The sequence below is a fragment of the Ranitomeya variabilis genome, chromosome 7, assembly GCF_051348905.1.
Source record: "Ranitomeya variabilis isolate aRanVar5 chromosome 7, aRanVar5.hap1, whole genome shotgun sequence".
NCBI classification, from domain to species: domain Eukaryota; kingdom Metazoa; phylum Chordata; class Amphibia; order Anura; family Dendrobatidae; genus Ranitomeya; species Ranitomeya variabilis.
Window position 1 is genome coordinate 142,501,088 of NC_135238.1, and position 15,130 is coordinate 142,516,217.

Sequence of the window (15,130 nt, forward strand, 5' to 3'; positions counted from 1 at the left end):
ATGAAAGTCTAATGTTGTAATTATTATTATTCAGGATCGACATAAATTTCTCCAGTTCAGGGACCGGACCCTGCCAAATAATCAAGAGATCGTCAATATAACGAAACCAGCACTGCACATGGTCGGCGGCGCATGCCCCATCCCCACGAAAAACCTCCCTCTCCCAATATCCAAGGAAGAGGTTATCATAGGCGGGCGCACACGCCGCCCCCATGGCAGTGCCATGAAAAACAGTATACAAAAGAAAATATTTCTTGCAGCTAGAAGAAAGGAAAATGCAATGTAAGACTTTATGCACAATGCTCTATTACCAAGGATGAGCGAACGTGCTCGGTGATGCTCGGTTATCACTTGAGTATAATGATGCTTGGATGTGCTTGTAACTCGGCGAGCAATGGATGGTGCTCGATTTAAAACTTCAATTCCAGCCTGTATCTTTGGCAACTGTTGCGCAGCCAAAAAGCATGCAGGGATTGCTTGTGAGTTACTGAAATGCCGTAGACTTCTTGGTTGTCACATTACTGGGATTGGCTGGCCCTCTGACATCATCAGGGATTATAAAAGGACACAACCCGGCTCGGCACACTGACACCATTGCACAGCTCTGTGACACTTTGTATTGGAGGGAGAGAGTGCTTATCTAGGTCTAAATACACAGTATAACGAATCAAAGTCCTGTAGTGTTGATACTGATGCTGAAGCTGAAGCGGCCAGCATGCAGCTAGCGGGTAAGGAAAGGGTGAATCAAACACCCGAAAACCCCGCCCATATGACCCAAAACTGGTCCCGCCAAATTCAGGTGACAGGTTCCCTTTAATCCAAGTCCAAAAGACATGAGTATCCCATAGTATCAAAGAGACACCTCACTGCCCCATCCACAAACATGCACTGCCAACAAGAGGTCACAACTTAGTCTAGGATCTTACCCATAATAGTACCACTCAGATGTACTGGTGTAGCCCCTATGCGCATTTCGCGTGGGCTTCTTCGATGGGCTGGAATTTTTTTGAGCTGTAAAATTTTATAAGGAATTTAGCATGCTACAGCTGGGCCTCAAAATCTACCCCCCAAAAATTGCTTGTTAGTAAATTGCATTGCTATAATGATACTGTAGTCTTATACTTCCATTTGAATTGGGCACATTTTCCTGGCATTGTAATACTGCTGTTTTTTTGAGCAGTGGAATTTTATACAGCATTTATCATGCTACAGTTGGGCCTCAAATAAAACAACAAAAAAATGGTTTGCTAAAAAAATAGCATTGCTATATTGATACTGCAGTCTTATACGTTAATCTGACGTGGGCATATTTTGCTGGCTTTGTAATATTTAAATTTTTTTGAGCAGTGAAATTTTTATGCCATTTATCGTGCTAGAACTGGTCCTCAAAACACACAAAAAAATTGTTTAGCTACAAATAGCATTGCTTTAATGATACTGCAGTCTTAAACGTCCATTTGGATTTGGCAAATTTTCCTGGCTTTGTAATACTGCAATTATTTGCAGTAGTGACATTTTAAACGTCATTTATCGTGCTACAGTTAGACTTCAAAACCAGTAAATTGCATTGCTATATTGATACAGCAGTCTTACATGTCCATCTGCAGTGATCACATTTTATTGGCATTGTAGTACTGCAATTTTTTCTGCAGTGTCATTTTATACAGTATTTATCGTGCTACAGTTGGGCCTCAAACCCCCCAAAAAATTGTTTGTTAAAAAATAGCATTGTTATATTGATACTGAAGTCTTATACAGTACAGACCAAAAGTTTTGACACACCTTCTCATTTAAAGATTTTTCTGTATTTTCATGACTATGAAAATTGTACATTCACACTGAAGGCATCAAAACTATGAATTAACACATGTGGAATTATATACTTAACAAAAAAGTGTGAAACAACTGAAATTATGTCTTATATTCTAGGTTCTTCAAAGTAGCCATCTTTTGCTTTGATGACTGCTTTGCGCACTCTTGGCATTCTCTTGATGAGCTTCAAGAGGTAGTCACCGGGAATGGTTTTCACTTCACAGGTGTGCCCTGTCAGGTTTAATACGTAGGATTTATTGCCTTATAAATGGTGTTGGGACCATCAGTTGTGTTGTGCAGAAGTCTGGTGGATGCACAGCTGATAGTCCTACTGAATAGACTGTTAGAATTTGTATTATGGCAAGAAAAAAGCAGCTAAGTAAAGAAAATGAGTGGCCATCATTACTTTAAGAAATGAAGGTCAGTCAGTCCGAAAAATTGGGAAAACTTTGAAAGTGTCCCCAAGTGCAGTGGCAAAAACCATCAAGCGCTACAAAGAAACTGGCTCACATGAGGATCGCCCCAGGAAAGGTAGACCAAGAGTCACCTCTGCTTTTGAGGATATGTTTATCCAAGTCACCAGCCTCAGAAATCGCAGGTTAACAGCAGCTCAGATTAGAGACCAGGTCAATGCCACACAGAGTTCTAGCAGCAGACACATCTCTACAACAACTGTTAAGAGGAGACTTTGTGCAGCAGGCCTTCATGGTAAAATAGCTGCTAGGAAACCACTGCTAAGGACAGGCAACAAGCAGAAGAGACTTGTTTGGGCTAAAGAACACAATAAATGGACAATAGACCCGTGGAAATCTGTGCTTTGGTCTGATGAGTCCAAATTTGAGATCTTTGGTTCCAACCACCGTGTCTTTGTGTGACGCATAAAAGGTGAACAGATGGACTCTACATGCCTGGTTCCGACCGTGAAGCATGGAGGAGGAGGTGTGATGGTGTGGGGGTGCTTTGCTTGTGACACTGTTGAGGATTTATTCAAAATTGAAGGCATACTTCACCAGCATGGCTACCACAGCATCTTGCAGCGGCATGCTATTCCATCCGGTTTACGTTTAGTTGGATCATCATTTATTTTTCAACAGGACAATGACCCCAAACACACCTCCAGGCTGTGTAAGTGCTATTTAACCAAGAAGGAGAATGATGGGGTGCTATGCCAGATGACCTGGCCTGCACAGTCACCAGACCTGAACCCAATCGAGATGGTTTGGGGTGAGCTGGACCGCAGAGTGAAGGCACAAGGGCCAACAAGTGCTAAGTATCTCTGGGAACTCCTTCAAGTTGTTGGAAGACCATTCCCGACCAATGTCCAAATATGTGAGCAGCCACGCTCACAAGAAGGCGTCAGTGGGAAAAGGGAATTATGGTTGCAAGAGGAAGAGGATGATGATTAGGCACAATTGCAAACAAGTGGTGTTGTTACATCAGCAAGTAAGGAGGAGGACCAGGGCGCAGAAGTGAAAGGCTAGGTGATGGAGGATAAAGTCACTCACCCAACCTGGGAAGGTGACATGCAAAGCAAAGCAGCGTTGCACAGGGGGAGGGATCTGTAGCAACAGGAAGGAGGAGACAATGGGGTAGCCAGAGACACAAGGTGGCCAACTGTTCCCCAGAGAACCAACACGGGTGAATTTGCCAAGCCAAAGTTTAGGTGTTCACAACTCTGGGGCTTTTTAAAGACAGCCAAGTTAACCCAAAAAAGGCCAATTGCAAAATCTGCCATGCCAGCATCAGCAGGAGTAGCACAGCTACCAGCCTGACCACCACCAGCATTCAAGCTAATGTTATGATCTGGTGGCCTAAGAGCAGCATGAGACGTACTCTGGAGAAGGTGGTACCTGTACTGACCGCAGACCCTGAACTTAACACCGCAACTAGAAGTAGCCGTGGAATGTACCTAGCACTCCCTGGACATCTCGACACAGCCGGAGGACTAATTACCCCTAGAGATAGAAAAGGGAAAACTATCTTGCCTCAGAGAAAATTCCCAAAGGATAGGCAGCCCCCCACAAATATTGACTGTGAGAGGAGAGGGAAAAAACATACACAGACTGAAATCAGAATTTAGCAAAGGAGGCCACTTCTAGCTAAATAGAAAGGATAGGACAGAGTACGATGCGGTCAGTATTAAAACACTAGAAAATATCCACCACAGAAAATACTAAAACTCCACAGCTAACTAAAGATATGGAGGGTACATCTGCATCTCCAGAGATACCAGCTTGGCTAAACAAATCCTTATACAGACCAAGCTGGACAAGACGAAAAAACATGGAAAAGAACTGAACAATAAGGCCACAGCATGTGGACAGCAAAAAATCAAGGCCAGAACTTATCTTTGATGAAAAGAACTGCAAAGCAGGAGAGACCAGGCGGAGATGTGAATCCTCCAGGAACAATGGACAACTGGCACTGACTAAAGGGTGAAGCAAGACTAAATAGCCCAGTCACAATTGCAGAAAGTGAACACACCTGATAAATGCTGTGATTCAGAGACAGCAGCGCTACCACTTACAACCACCGGAGGGAGCCCAAGAGCAGAATTCACAACAGCTAAGCACCCAACTACTTGGGCCGAAAACCAAGGTCCAGAAACAGTTTCTGTGGGTGACATTGCTGCCTCTTTTCCTGCTCTATGTGCACGCCAATCACCTGTTCATAACATAGGCTAAGGTGCCTCTCACCCTGCACCTGTCGCTGCACACTTGCATCCACTGTCAGCAACCACGTCCATGTCCTTGTCCCAGTGCAGCTTTCAGTTGTCCTTACTCAAGTCATTGGAATGTAATTGTAAATACGTATCCACCCACCCACAGGCTGCAATACTAAATGGCCACATTTCCACACTGCTTGCCCTGGAAATGTTGCCGTTTAGGCTTGTGCAAATGGAACCAGTCAGTCATTGGGACGTAACATGTGCTACCCACACCACAGATTGCAGATCCTGGGTAAATCAGGGTTGCCCCCATTTTCTACAACAATTCCTGCACCTCCTCCTCCTCCCCCTCAATCTCAGAAACATCAATATCAGTCCCAAGCTGGAAGCACTGCAGCACTGCCTAGGCTGAATGGCAACAAGCTCTGCTGAAGCTAATTTGCTTAGTTGACAAACCGCACATCATTGTGGAGTTGTTCAAAGGTCTATCAGACCAGACTTATCTTTGACTCTTACCCCTGAACCCACAACCAAGCAAAGTCATGTGTGACAATGGCCATAACTTGGTGGCAGCTCTGAAGCTTTGCAATCTCACACACGTACCATATTTGTGGGGCTGATGTCACCTTTGTATTGTCTGGTGACGTCAAGCCCACTACTTAGTAATGGATAGACGTTCATAAGTCCTTTATTTAAAAATAACACAGTTATACTCACCTAATGCCCATTCCATTGGAACCCTCATCTCCTGTAGTAAAACAAAAATAAAAAAAACAACCATATCTCTCACATGTACATTGTTCTGTCCCACACCGTAATCCATGTCAGGGGATAAACAGTCTTCAACCTGGACGATGCCAAGGTTCGACTGTCCAGGCTGAGAACCACTGAGGAAAGAGCTGCTGCAAGTGCAGCATCAGTGACCACAGGTGACCTCATCAAGGATACCATGGGTCACTGAGGCTGCGTTCTCAGCCGGGCTGAACTGCGGTGACATCAGCACAGTGAGAAAAAGTCAGTGAGTTCACCACAGTTCTGCGGAATGAGTTCACCGCAGTTAACCATGAGACATTTTTCAAAGGTGATATCAACCCCACAAATAAGAACCCCACTTGCCACAGCCACAGGGCAAGTGGGAAAAGCCGGGCAAAGAACAAGAATTGGCACATATAATAGATCAGCGACTGCAGGTTGCTATTTTAAGCTATTTCAAGGCATCCTCATTCCATTTAGTCAGTACAGACCATTTTCTAATCTTCTGGCAATATGATTCTGCCGCTTCTTGATCCTGAGACAGAGCCAACAAGGTCTTCTCAGCATGATCCACTGAATTAGGTTCATCATACAATAACCCAAGCACCTGAAAAAAGGTGTCTACATTAAGCAATGCCGGATTCCCAGGTTCCAGGGCAAATGCCCAATCCTGGGGGTCACCACGCAGCAGAGATATAACAATTTTAACTTGCTGGATGGGATCACCAGAGGAACGGGGTTTCAGAGCAAAAAACAGTTTACAGTTATTTTTAAAGCTCAGAAATTTGGACCTATCTCCAAAAAGCAAATCAGGAGTTGGAATTCTAGGCTCTAAAACCGGAGTCTGAACGATATAATCGGAAATACCCTGTACTCTAGCAGCAAGTTGATCCACACGAGAAGCCAATCCCTGAACATCCATACCAGCGCCGAACTCCTGAGCCACCCAGAGGTAAAGAGGGAAGAAAAAAAAAAAACACAACAGACTACAGAAAAAAAAAATGGCTCAGCACTTTCCTTCCCTTCTTCTGAGATGCGGTTAACTCATTGTTGGCCAGTTGTACTGTTATGATCTGGTGGCCTAAGAGCAGCATGAGACGTACTCTGGAGAAGGTGGTACCTGTACTGACCGCAGACCCTGAACTTAACACCGCAACTAGAAGTAGCCGTGGAATGTACCTTGCACTCCCTGGACATCTCGACACAGCCGGAGGACTAATTACCCCTAGAGATAGAAAAGGGAAAACTATCTTGCCTCAGAGAAAATTCCCAAAGGATAGGCAGCACCCCACAAATATTGACTGTGAGAGGAGAGGGAAAAAACATACACAGACTGAAATCAGAATTTAGCAAAGGAGGCCACTTCTAGCTAAATAGAAAGGATAGCACAGAGTACTATGCGGTCAGTATTAAAACACTAGAAAATATCCACCACAGAAAATACAAAAACTCCACAGCTAACTAAAGATATGGAGGGTACATCTGCATCTCCAGAGATACCAGCTTGGCTAAACAAATCCTTATACAGACCAAGCTGGACAAGACAAAAAAACATGGAAAAGAACTGAACAATAAGGCCACAGCATGTGGACAGCAAAAAATCAAGGCCAGAACTTATCTTTGATGAAAAGAACTGCAATGCAGGAGAGACCAGGCAGAGATGTGAATCCTCCAGGAACAATGGACAACTGGCACTGACTAAAGGGTGAAGCAAGACTAAATAGCCCAGTCACAATTGCAGAAAGTGAACACACCTGATAAATGCTGTGATTCAGAGACAGCAGCGCTACCACTTACAACCACCGGAGGGAGCCCAGAATTCACAACAGTACCCCCCCCTTGAGGAGGGGTCACCGAACCCTCACCAGAGCCCCCAGGCCGATCCGGACGAGCCAAATGAAAGGCACGAACCAAATCATCAGCATGAACATCGGAGGCAACAACCCAAGAATTATCCTCCTGGCCATAACCCTTCCATTTGACAAGATACTGAAGCTTCCGCCTCGAAAAACGAGAATCCAAAATCTTCTCAACCACATACTCCAACTCCCCATCAATCAACACCGGGGCAGAAGGATCAACAGAGGGAACAACGGGCACCACATATTTCCGCAACAAAGATCTATGAAAAACATTATGGATGGAAAAAGAGGCCGGAAGGGCCAAACGAAAAGACACTGGATTGATAATCTCAGAAATCCTATAAGGGCCAATAAACCGAGGCTTAAACTTAGGGGAAGAAACCTTCATAGGGACATGACGGGAAGACAACCAGACCAAATCCCCAACCGGAAGCCGGGAAACAACACACCGACGACGGTTAGCGAAACGCTGAGCCCTCTCCTGAGACAACACCAAATTGTCAACAACATGAGCCCAAATTTGCTGCAACCTGTCAACCACAGAGTCCACCCCAGGACAATCAGAAGGCTCAACCTGCCCCGAAGAAAAACGAGGATGAAAACCAGAGTTACAAAAGAAGGGTGAAACCAAGGTAGCAGAACTAGCCCGATTATTAAGGGCAAACTCGGCCAATGGCAAGAAAGCCACCCAATCATCCTGATCAGCAGACACAAAGCATCTCAAATAAGTTTCCAAAGTCTGATTAGTTCGCTCGGTTTGTCTGAGGATGAAATGCGGAAGAAAAAGACAAATCAATGCCCAGCCTAGCACAAAAGGCCCGCCAAAACCTAGAAACAAACTGGGAACCTCTATCGGACACAATATTCTCCGGAATGCCATGCAATTGAACCACATGCTGAAAAAACAATGGAACCAAATCAGAAGAGGAAGGCAACTTAGGCAAAGGTACCAAATGAACCATCTTAGAAAACCGGTCAAAAACCACCCAGATAACTGACATCTTCTGGGAAACCGGAAGATCCGAAATAAAATCCATAGAAATATGCGTCCAAGGCCTCTCAGGGACCGGCAAAGGCAAAAGCAACCCACTAGCGCGGGAACAGCAAGGCTTGGCCCGCGCACAAGTCCCACAGGACTGAACAAAAGAACGCACATCCCGTGACAAAGAAGGCCACCAAAAGGACCTACCAACCAAATCTCTGGTACCAAAAATCCCAGGATGACCAGCTAACACAGAACAATGAACCTCCGAAATCACTTTACTAGTCCATCTGTCAGGAACAAACAATTTCCCCACTGGACAGCGGTCAGGTTTATCAGCCTGAAATTCCTGAAGAACCGTCGTAAATCAGGGGAGATGGCAGAAAGAATCACCCCTTCCTTCAGAATACCGACCGGCTCAAGGACCCCAGGAGAATCAGGCAAAAAGCTCCTAGAGAGGGCATCAGCCTTAACATTCTTAGAACCCGGAAGATACGAGACCACAAAATCAAAACGGGAGAAAAACAGGGACCATCGGGCCTGTCTAGGATTCAGCCGTTTGGCAGACTCGAGATAAATCAGATTCTTATGATCGGTCAAGACCACAATATGGTGCTTGGCCCCCTCAAGCCAATGTCGCCACTCCTCAAATGCCCACTTCATAGCCAACAACTCACGATTGCCGACATCATAATTGCGTTCCGCAGGCAAAAACTTTCGAGAAAAGAAGGCACACGGTTTCATCAAGGAACCATCAGAATTCCTCTGAGACAAAACGGCCCCTGCCCCAATCTCAGAAGTGTCAACCTCAACCTGAAAAGGAAGAGAAACATCCGGCTGACGCAACACAGGGGCAGAAGTAAATTGGCGTTTAAGCTCCTGAAAGGCAGAAACAGCCGCAGAGGACCAATTCGTCACATCAGCGCCTTTCTTCGTCAAATCGGTCAGGGGTTTAACCACACTGGAGAAGTTGGCAATGAAACGGCGATAAAAATTAGCAAAGCCAAAAATTTCTGAAGGCTCTTCACGGATGTGGGCTGGACCCAATCATGAATGGCCTGAACCTTAACCGGATCCATTTCTATAGATGAGGGAGAAAAAATGAAGCCCAAAAAAGAAATCTTCTGTACTCCAAAGAGGCACTTAGACCCCTTCACAAACAAGGCATTATCACGAAGGATCTGAAATACCATCCTGACTTGTTTCACATGAGTTATAGAGATCACTGCACACGTACAAGAAAAATTTATGTTTGCAGGTGAAAGTTTATTTCTAGTGGTTGTGAAATCAAGCGACTGGTCAATAACGTTTCGGCTAATACATAGCCTTGGTCACAACGTCGCTGCAAAAAACATAAAGATACAGCTATTTACAATCTAATATTTACAATAACAAATAAAATCATATAATACACATCATATGCATGGTTACTTGGTGCAATTCATGTACAGAGATATGGCTCTGTAGGACTGTGTAACGAAGTATACTAAAGTTGAAGTCATTTAAAACCGAGGGTTATCTATAGAGCAAGGGAATGAAAGAAGGGGTTCCATGATGGGATGACATAGGTTGACATCGAATAGTATATGACAGCCTGGTATTAGATGTATACTACAATCCAAGAGTGGTAATGGATGCTATCCGAATCTAAAGGTGCATGCAAGAAAGAAGGAGAGGGGAAGCCCACCTAGTATGCAGAATAAAGTCTCAATTCAGGGTTGAACAGGTACTGATGAGGGATTATGTCCTGTGGGAATGAAGAGTCAAGGCAATGGGGTGAATGTGACTGCTAATGTTAGGCTCTGCTGAATAGTGCTATAGATTATTACCATGTAGTTTCCATGGAAACCCCAGTGGTTGAGGCTGAAGGATTGCTCCTTAGGAAAATCCAGTGGATGGCAGTCACGTACCCAAAGCCTGTGGAAAATTATCATAATGAGGACCTGTCTTGTAGATGCCATGCTCAAGTAAGGCTTGGATAGCCTCTGACCTGTGCAAATATGGAGTCCAGGATTGACAATGCTTTAGAAGGTACTCCAAAGGTTGCGACGCCCCTGCGTATTTAATTATCAGACAAGGTGGCAATATAAGATATATGTTGTGAACAGCTGATATGAGATAGATAGAATCTAAGAATACTCATCTGTTGAAGACGATATGTGTCCACGAGAGGCCTGTCAGTATGTTACTGACATAGTGAAAGAGCCCTCTGGGGTCTGCTCAGCGTCTGGCGGTGATGTGTAGAGATCCTGACACAGTCCGTGTCTAGGTATGTACTGGCGCTGGCGTCTGGGCTCCCCAATAGGTCCGGTGCTGACACTCCTGTGTCCTAGCGGTATGGACCATGTGGTGCTGTCTCCATGGTCGGCGCTTAGTTATAAAGCGCCAGAGGGACATGGGACCGGAAGTGTTAGTGAACGCCGGCGCCTGCGCACTGGGATGGAGTCCATTCTCAGTAAGAGAGGTGCTGGTGACATCTGCGCGTGCGCACATCCGGTTTGCAGAGCCGGAGTGTACGAGAAGTATTAGAAGACATGGCGCATGCGTGTGTAAGGGCAGGAGGCTGAGCGGGACCATATCATGTTATATTAATGCGGGGGTGCCATGTACGGATGTTGCACAGGTTGGAAAGATAGGTGTCTTTATGTGGTGGCAACGAGTCCTACAGTGAAGCCTGTATAGTATTTAGATAAGTCATGTTCCATCCGGAACATGGTGAATGATACAATATGTACGTAGGTAGGTAAACGAGATGGTTAAATGGAACCAAACCCAGCTGAATGGCATGACACAGATTGGTGTAGTTAAACATTTACAACGGTAACTGAATCATCATTATAATATAATAGAAACCTATGAGTACCACTTTTTCTGGGGAGGCAAGCTGGAAGAATACAATAACTGTAAATGTGGTACATAGTGGTATAAAATAAACTGAGTAGGAGTCCAAACCATAGGAGCAAAAGGAAACTTAGAAGGGAATAAGCATAACTGAAGGAAACTTAGAAAAACTGAAGGAAACTTAGAAAAATTCTGCACTAAGGTGGGGAATCTTACCAACTCCACAAAGAGGATTGCTGAGTGGTTGCGTGCAACTATTCAGTGGGTCTATGGAAGAAAAAGGTATCATGTTAGCCAGTCAATTTCACGATTAAGTCCGTTAGGGCTGAGTGTGTCCAACGTATAAATCCAGTATGTTTCGCGTTGTCTCAACATCTGGATGTGGTTACCACCCCGTCTTGGTCTGTGTACTTTTTCTAACACCTGGAAACGGAGTTGCGATATGTTGTGCCTGGCCTCTTTAAAGTGTGCTGGTAGTGGTAACCAGGTTTTTCCACATCTAATTGTAGATTTGTGGCTTATGATCCTATCTCTGATGGTTTGAATTGTTTCGCCTACATACAGTAAGCCACACGGGCATTTAATGATATATACCACATAGTTTGACTCACACGTATGGTAATCCCTGATTGGATACGATTTACCCGTCCGGGGATGGACCACCTCACTCCCTTTGATGATGTTTGAACAACATGTGCAGCTCAGGCATGGGAATGTGCCCCTTCTGGTTTGTCCACTAAGTGTGCGGGTCATGGTTTGTTTAGAGGAGCCTAAGTCGGCCCTGACCAGTTTGTCCTTTAAATTGGGTGGTCTACGTAAGCACATCAGGGGGGGATTTTTGAAAATCGCTATTTTGGGGTATGCCCTAGCAAGAAGTGGCCACTGTTTGTGGATCAAGTTGTGGACTCTCTGCATGGATGGATGGTGCCCATGGACGAAAGGAAGCCTAGACGGTTTGGGAACCGGGGTCAAAGGGGAGTTGGTTACCGATAGAGCTTTGGTCATCTCTGTAGTGAGAAGTGTGCCCGGATAATTCCTGTCCTCAAATTTTTTGGACATCTCATGTAGTCTGGATTGTCTGATGGTGGGGTCAGATACTATTCTGGAGACCCTTTTGAACTGAGATCGAGGGAGACTGTTTCTGGTGGATTTTGGGTGGCAGCTGTTATATAATAAAAGATTATTTCGGTCCGTGGGTTTAGTATAGATGTCAGTGGTGAGGGTGCCACTGGCATCTTTGCAAACTTTGGTGTCTAGGAACGTGATTGCCTCCATATCATGAGAGATAGAGAATTTGAGTTCCGGTCGGACTTCATTAATGGTGTTGTAAAATGCTGTTAGGGAACTATGGTCCCCCAGCCATATGCAAAAAATATCGTCTATGTAACGATACCATTGACGGGCGAACTGTTGGAATAATGTGTTGGTATAGATGAAGTCCTTTTCGAACCGGTCCATATACAGGTTAGCATAGGCGGGCGCCATGTTGGAGCCCATGGCGGTGCCGCATGTTTGAACGTAGAAGTCGTCACCAAAGAGAAAGTAGTTTTCCCTGAGGACCAAATTGAGTAATTCAAGACAGAGTTCTTGTGAACGTGTGTCCATTCCTGCTTCAGATAATGTAAGGGAAACCGCCTCTATGCCTGTGTTGTGTTTGATAGAGGTATATAGACTGTTGACATCGAAAGTGCATAAAATGCTGTCAATCGGGACAGAGTTGATGTCCTGAATCTTTTTAAGAAAGTCACTCGTGTCGAGGATGAAGGATTTGGTTTTGTGGGTATGCGGCGTGAGTATTTTCTCCAAGTAGATGGATATGGGATTAAGAATTGAGTCAGTGGATGCCACAATAGGGCGTCCAGGAGGATTTTGTAAATTTTTATGAATTTTTGGGAGAATGTAAATTACTGGTGTTATCGGATGGTTATTGATCAGGAATGTTTTAGTTTTAGCGTCAATAGTATGTGAGTGTTTCGTTAGGATACTGTCAATCTTTCGTCGAATGTTGTAAACTGGGTCTGATTGGATTTTTTTATATGTGGTGGTATCTGCTAGTTGTTTCTCGATCTCAGCTGTGTAGTTGCTTTTGTTCATCACTACCGTGGCCCCACCCTTATCTGCCGGTTTGATAACAATATGTTTGTTTTCCTTGAGTGCAGTCAGTGCTTGTTTTTCAAGGGGTGTCAGGTTATGTCGAATTGGAAGAAAACCTAGGCGTTGGTCACGGATTGTTTCCTTAATGTCTCTGTCTAAGAGAGTTATGAAGGTCTCGACCGCGTGGTTGGTTTTAGGGGGCATGAACTTGCTGGGGTTCCTAAGCCCCAATGAGTCTAACGTCATAGGTGGCCCCCTGTCTCTGTCTGGTACTGCGCCTAGTGTATTCCCAGTGGAGTGAGGACTATCCTCAAAATGTATTTTGAGACGTATACTGCGGTAAAAACTCTGTAAGTCCTTTTCTAACTGAAAAGAATCCCATCTAGGAGTTGGGCAGAAGGATAGACCCTTATTAAGCACCCTTAGCTCAAGGGGGGAGAGAGAATAGTCGGAGATATTTACTACCAGGTTTGGACCCCTACCTGTGACCGGAGAGTCATCTGGCGTTCTCGATCCTTTCCTTCTCGACCTCCTGGTGCGCGACCGCTTTGGCCTAAAAAAGCCGCTTTTGCTGTAGTTCCACCGACGTCGCTTCCGGACCCAGGAGAGGATCCCCCGGCCGGTGAGGAGTCCCCGGAGGCTGTAAATCTCTGTGCTGGGCGACGCGATCTCCGAAAGGTTTGCCTGTTGGTAGTTTCGTCCCATCGATAGACTTTGTTGTTTAGATAATCCTCGGTGTCTCTTTGGAATTTCGTTCTTTTCCTCTCTTCCAAGTTTTTTTGATGTGATGCTAAGATAGAGTCCACTTTGTTCTTTAAGGTATTAAACTCCGAACTGGACAGAGTAGAGGTCAGCTGCGTCTCGATGGTTGCGACTTTTTCTTCCGTTTCCTTTATAGCCCCCTGTAAGAATTCAACAGTCAGTAAAATAATATCAAAGGAACACTTGTTGAGTATTTTTTGAAATGTAGTGCAGTATCGGTCGTTGTCAGAGAATAGAGTTGGTCGGAGGTTACACCGTAGGCCTCGTGGTATCTTCCCCTGCCGATGGTACTCCCCAAGGGTGGCACAGTGCAGATCGTAGGCTATGAGTCTCTTTTTCTCCTTCTCCCAATCTCTTGTCTTTATATCCCTATTCGGTATATGTAGGAAATCTGCTTTTGTTTTTATTCTGGACAGGATTGTTGATCCTGTAGCATCATCGTACACGTGTGTCTCAGATGACATGTGTTCAGTTGGTGCTTATAACCAAAAATTACGTAATCCAGAAAAAAAGCGATGGTTAGCACTCAACAAAAGTGGAGATGACGGTGCTAGTGAAGGGAACCAATTGCTCCAAAGTCACTGAGTTATAGAGATCACTGCACACGTACAAGAAAAATTTATGTTTGCAGGTGAAAGTTTATTTCTAGTGGTTGTGAAATCAAGCGACTGGTCAATAACGTTTCGGCTAATACATAGCCTTGGTCACAACGTCGCTGCAAAAAACATAAAGATACAGCTATTTACAATCTAATATTTACAATAACAAATAAAATCATATAATACACATCATATGCATGGTTACTTGGTGCAATTCATGTACAGAGATATGGCTCTGTAGGACTGTGTAACGAAGTATACTAAAGTTGAAGTCATTTAAAACCGAGGGTTATCTGTTGTGAATTTGGATTCTGGGCTCCCCCGGTGGCCGCTTGTGGAATTGGACTTGTCATCCTCTTTCCTGTTTCACCTGGTTCCATCAGTAGTGGGTGTCGCTATTTAAGCTCATTTCTCTGGTGGTTTCTTGCCGGTCAACAATGTTATCTGATGCCTCTCAGTGCTTGTTCCTGCTTCTGACAACTACTAGATAAGTTGGACTTTTGTCCATGTTTCATTTTGCCTATTTGTTCCAGTTCACAGCTGAAGTTTTGTTACTGTGTCTGGAAAGCTCTCGTTGATCAGGGATTGCTACTCTGGCGTTATGAGTTAATGCCAGAGTTTAAGGTAATCTCTGGATGGTGTTTTGTTAGTGTTTTTCTGCTGACCATGAAAGTATACTATCTGTCTTCTGCTATCTAGTAAGCGGACCTCAAATTTGCTAAGACTATTTTCCTGCTGCGTTTGTTGTTTCATCTGA

General features: G+C 44.6%; 1 long non-coding RNA gene across 1 annotated transcript; it reads right to left on the minus strand.

The window, feature by feature from the left end:
• Positions 1–9,355: 9,355 nt before the first annotated feature.
• Positions 9,356–13,655, minus strand: LOC143785629 (uncharacterized). Its single transcript, XR_013218031.1, has 3 exons — positions 13,495–13,655; positions 11,135–11,185; positions 9,356–9,419 (listed from the first exon to the last, which is right to left on the minus strand). It is a non-coding gene; the product is annotated as an uncharacterized LOC143785629 (long non-coding RNA).
• Positions 13,656–15,130: the final 1,475 nt, after the last annotated feature.